Source organism: Rhinopithecus roxellana, chromosome 8, assembly GCF_007565055.1.
Source record: "Rhinopithecus roxellana isolate Shanxi Qingling chromosome 8, ASM756505v1, whole genome shotgun sequence".
Taxonomy (NCBI): domain Eukaryota; kingdom Metazoa; phylum Chordata; class Mammalia; order Primates; family Cercopithecidae; genus Rhinopithecus; species Rhinopithecus roxellana.
In genome coordinates, this window is record NC_044556.1 from 68291687 (window position 1) to 68297686 (window position 6000).

Here is a 6000-nt window from a genome sequence, read left to right on the forward strand (position 1 = left end):
ATTTTCCATCTACTTGCTTTATCAATTACTGAAAGGAGAGTATTTAAATTTCCAACTATAATTGTCAGTTTATCTGTTTATTCCTGCCAATTCAGATTTTGCTTCATATAATTTGGAGCTATTAGAGGTATATAAAAATTGTTATTCTTACTGAATTACACGTTTACTATTATGCAATATCCTTTTTATCCCTAGAAATATTCCTTGTTGTGAAATTTACTTTCTCTGATACTGACATAGCTACTCCAGCTTTCTTTTGTTTATTGTTTATATAATGTATCTTATTTCATCCCTTTACTTTTATTTATATACTTATTTACTTATTTGTTTTTAAAACTCAAGGTCTACTTACTAGGATGGAGATGTCAGTGCTTTATCAAAGATGAAGAGGCCACCCATTTGTGTCGATATTTGAAGTATGGTTTTTGTAGGCAGCATAGCTGAATTCTTTTTTATTTAGTCTTGCAATCTCTGCTATATTAGTTGAGCTATTTAGAATACTTATATTTAAAGCAATGTTTGGTATCATTCTTTTAAATCTTGCTATTATTTGGGTTTTTTTCTAGGTTTCTTTTCTTTTTTTTTGAGACAGAGTTTTGCTCTGTCACCCGGGCTGGAGTGCAATGGCACAGTCTCAGCTCACTGCAACCTCTGCCTCCCAGGTTCAAGCGATTCTCCTGCTTCAGCCTCCTAAGTAGCTGGGATTACAGGCATGTGCCACCATGCCCAGCTAATTTTTGTATTTTTAGTAGAGGCGGGGTTTCACCCTTTTGACCAGGCTGGTCCCAAGGTTTTTTTCTAGGTTTCTAATGGAATACAGTAATGAGAATTTTTATGATTTATTTTTCTCTACAATATTGGCTTATAGCTGTAGCTTTTTGGTTTTGTTTTTATTTGCAGTGGTAGCTCTGAGGTTGATAATATATAGCCTTAACTTACCAGAGTCTACCTTCAAATACAATTATACCACTTTATATATAATGTTACCATTCTCAACTTTTATACTATTGTTATTATACATTTTACTTCATATATTATAAATCCTATCATATTATTATTTTTTATTTAAACCATTAATTATCTTATAAAGAAACCTTTAAAACTACAGGAAATTAGTGTTATATTAACTCAACTATTTATAATTTCTAATGAACTTCATTCCAAGTTTCTATTATCGTTTTCCTTTTGCCTGAAGAAATTCATTTTTTATGGCAGTAAATTTCCTCAGCTTTTACATATCTGAACATTTTTGATTTATCCTTATATTTGGAAGATATTTTTGCTAGGAATTCTATGTTGATGGATGGTTTGTTTTGTTCTGTTTTTTTCTTTCTTTCTTTCTTTTTTTTTTTTTTTTTTTTTTTTTTTGACTCTCGCTCTGTCACCAAGACTGAAGTGCAGTGGCTGCAATCTCGGCTCACTGCAACCTCCGCCTCCCGGGTTCAGGTGATTCTCTTGCCTCTACCTCGAGTAGCTGGGATTACAGGCACGCGCCACCATGCCCAGCTAATTTTTATAGTTTTAGTAGAGACATGGTTTCCCCATGATGGCCAGGCAGGTCTCGAATTCCTGACCTCAAGTGATCCACCCGCCTCGGTCTCCAAAGTGCTGGGATTACAGATGTGAGCCACTGTGTCCAGCCTGTTCTGTTCTTAAAGTGCTTTCCAGGAGTCATCCATTGTCTTCTGGCTTGTGTAGTTCCTGATAAGAGGTCCGTATTTTCCTTATTTTTGTTCTTCCCCTTGTATCCTTTTACTCTGGCTACAGTAAGATTTTCTCTTTATCCTTTTGGTTTTCTAGTATTATGACTTGATGTGATTTTATTTGTATTTATTCTGCTTGAAGTTAGTTGAGCTCCTTGAAGCTATACATTTTTTGTTTTTGTCAAATTTGTAAAAGAGTTTAGTTTTGTCAAATTTGTAAAAATTTTTAACATTATTTATTCACATATTTGTTGTCTCCCATACTCTCTTCTGCTTCTGGTACTCAATTACATGTTTTTTAAAAATCAAGCGATTCTCCTGCCTCAGCCCCCCGAGTAGCTAGGATTATAGTTATGCACCACCATGCCCAGCTAATTTTTGTGTTTTTAGTAGAGACAGAGTTTCACTGTGTTTGGCTAGGCTGGTCTTGAACTCCTGACCTCAGGTGATCCACCTGCCTCGGCCTTCCAAAATGCTGAGATTACAGGCGTGAACCACCACGCCCGGCCTTAAGATGATTTAATGCGGTTTTAGAGGCCATTTTCCCAGCCTTTTATCTCTCTGTATTTCATTTTGGATAGAACCTATTGCTTCATCTTCAAGTTTACTGATTCTCTCTTCTGTAATATCTAATCTGCTATTAATCCTGTCCAGTGAAATGAGAGTAATGATGAAGTTAGCAGACACAGATCTTAAAACAGCTTTTATAAATACTATTCAACATGCTGAAAATTTAATAGAAAACATTACATTTTGAGAAGAGAGGTGAAAAAATATAAAAGAGAAGCAAAATTGTTAAAGATAAAACATACAATGGCCAAAATAAAAATTCACTGGACATCCACCAGGTGGGAGGATTACTTGAGCCTAGGAGATCAAGGCTGCAGTAAGCTGGAATCACACCACTGCACTTCAGTCTGGGCGACAGAGTAAGACTGTCTCCAGAAATAAAAAGGAATTCCTCCACACCTGCTCTTTTTACTACATCCCCATCTCAGTAAATAATATCCCCATTCACTTAGCTAACTAAGCTTGAAACTTTAGAATCACCCCTCTACTCCTTTCTATATATCCTATCAATTCTGTCTCCCACAAATATTCCCCGTCTCTCCCATGCTCTCCATTCTCACTACCCAGCACCTTGTCCTGACGACTGTCAATTCTTGCCTTCATTGCTCAACAACCTGCTGGGTGGTCTCATGGCAGAGTTTTCCTTGCTAAAGTTAGGGCCTTGATATGGATGGGATAGAATTCTGAGATCTGAGGTGAGAATATGCCAATGGGTCCACCTAAGGCGTATCCTTGCATGACCACTTTCCTAGTCACTTCTCTCCTGCCCCCACTTCCACCTCCCCCAGTTGTCTCTGCACCTCTTCCTACTCTGGGAGGGAATAGTTTCCTCACCAAAAGAGTTGCAGGACCTGGGTAATAAGTACAAGCAGGAATCAGGACATGCTTGAAAGTAGATCTTGAGGAGGCTGGGAAAAGAGGGAGTACAGAATATAACGTTGGACAGGCTAGGGCTTACTGACATGGGAGCACTCTCATGATTTGGGATTTAACATTCTGGCAAGAATGTTGAATTCTGAATGTGCCATTCTGGGTGGCTTCTTGAAGTCTGAACGTGATGATGACCTTTAGCAAGTAGGATTGATGTGCTAAAACCATATTTACCAGTACTAAGGGTAGGAATGGCAGTCTTTAGGGCCGGGCATGGTGGCTTATGCCTGTAATCCCAGCACTTTTAGAAGCCAAGGCAGGCGGATCACCTGAGGTCAGGATTTTGAGACCAGCCTGACCAACATGGTAAAACTCCATCTCTACTAAAAATACAAAATCAGCCAGGCGTGATGGCATATGCCTGTAATCCCAGCTACTTAGGAGACTGAGGAAGAAGAATCACTGGAACCTGGGAGGCAGAGGTTGCAGTGAGCCAAGATCCTACCACTGCACTCCAGCCTGTGCGACAAGAGCAAAATTCCATCAAAAAAAAAAAAAGCAATCTTTAGGAGGTGGGAAAGTTAGACTGGATTTATTACCTAAGATCACCACCTGATTATTATTTCTACAAGGGACCAAAGGATATTGCCTCCACGAAGACAACAAAGAATGTGTAGAAAGGGGGACACCAACATCTGTAAGCTGTCCAGTGGTGGCCGACCTCTGTAGGCCAGGGCTGACAGTAGAAGATGCTGCTATAGAATGGCATCAATAGAAATCCAGAATGACCTAGGCCAGGGTCAGTGCTTAATCACCTTGTCAATGGCAAAGTGAAAGTAATTGCTACAATGGACAACACAGCTGGAATAGAAATAGAGTCCAGGGATCTGTGGTTATGACTAGTAGACTATTATGTTTCTAGGTAAGAGATAGATGGCTGACATACTTGAGTTTTGCTTGTTTTCTATAACAAGAAAAACTCATGTATTGGCCCAGCAGAAAGCTGAAAGCAACTACAGTGCAACATCCAGCAAGCATCCAGCCCTTGGCCATATCATCTGGCAGATCTACAATGCTAGAGATACCCATGGCAAATTTAGGCCGACCCTCTGGCATGCCTCAATGAGAGATTCATTACACAGGCTCCCTAGTATTCTGGAACAAGGTCATGTTTTCTCCACTAGAGAATGACTTATCATTTGAAAAGCAGCTCCTGTTGTGCTACTGGTCCAGTAGACACTGAGCACCTGACCTTGTAACATCAGGTATGTAACCAGAACAGTCCATCACTCCCTGAATATTGTCAGATCTACCAAGTCATAGGTTCTAGCGGATGTAGCAGCAAGCCATCCTAGGATGAGGCCCAAGCAGGTTGAAAACACGTAAATAACTTAACATAAATAGCAGGCCATAAGTCACCTACTCGGAGGTTTTCTCTCTCAATGCCCATCTGTGGCCCTATGGTGAGTTCCCCAAAGGTAGCCCATGGAGAAGAAAAACACCTGATCGTGGTTCACAGATAGGTTGGCTTCATATGTTGGTATGTTATGAAAATAGATGGCTGCTCCCTACAACACCACCACAGGGGACTTCAGGGGGCAGCACTGTGAGCAGAAGAGCAGATCATCTACTTCATATGAAGAAAAGGTGGTCCAAGCTTAGAATATACTGCTGGGCAAATAATATAGCTGATAGGAACAGGATTAAATTATTGTAGACATAGAGATTTAAAGAAGAGGATTGTGGATAGACCTTTTGGGAATGGAAAAAAAAAAATTGTGGGGGTCTTGTGTCTTTTGTCAATACCCACTAGAGAGCATCCACCACAGGTAAGACAGGAAACAAGCAGGTAGACAGGACAAGTTGTCTGGTGGATTGTCCAGTGGGTGTCCTTCATCACCCAAGTGTTTGCACAATGGTCTCATCATCAGAGCAGCCATGCTATCAGGGCTGGTGGCTATAGATGGGTCCAACAGAATATCTAAACTGGTCTTGCCATCATTTATGCTAAATAACCACCCTGTCAGTAGCAAACTGACACTAGGTTCTCAGTAGGGAACAATCCTAAGTAAAAACAACCAGCTTCTTGGTGGCTAGTAAATTGCACTGGATCCCATCCACCTTGAAGGAAATGATACCTACTCTCTCTGCAGTAGCTGTGCCAGTACTGCTCTCTGAATGTTGACAGAATACCTAATTCACACCAGTGGGATCCTGCATAAGATTACCTTGGACCAAGGGACCCATTTGATTGAGAAGTATGTACACGGTCATGAGATTCGCTGGTTCTACCTTGTCCTACCTATTTCTTGAAAGTAAGTGGTCTGATGCTGTTATGGGTTAAGTTGTGACCCCAGTAAATTCATATTCTGAATTCTTCAGCTTCTGAAATCCTAACCCCAAGTACTTCAGAATGTAACCTTAATTGGAAACAAGGTAGTTGCAGATGTAATTTGTTAAGATGAGATCATTAAGGTGAACCTTAATCCAATATGACTATGTCCTTATAAAAAGGGGACATTTTGACTGGGAACTATTCCTTACACTCATAATCCCAGCACCTTGGGAGACGAAGGTGGGAGGATTGTTTGAGGCCAGGAGTTCAAGACCAGCCTGAGCAACACAGCAAGACCCCATCACTACAAAAATTTTTTTAAAATTAGCTGGGTGTGGTGGAATGAACCTGTAGTCCTAGCTACTTGAGAGGCTGATGTGGGAGGATCACTTGAGCCCAGGAGTTCACTACAGTGAGCTATGATTGTGCCACTGCATTTCAGCCCAGACAACAGAGTGAAACTCTATCTTCTTAAAAAATGAAGAAGAAGACATTTGGACACAGAGGCAGAGACACAGGGAA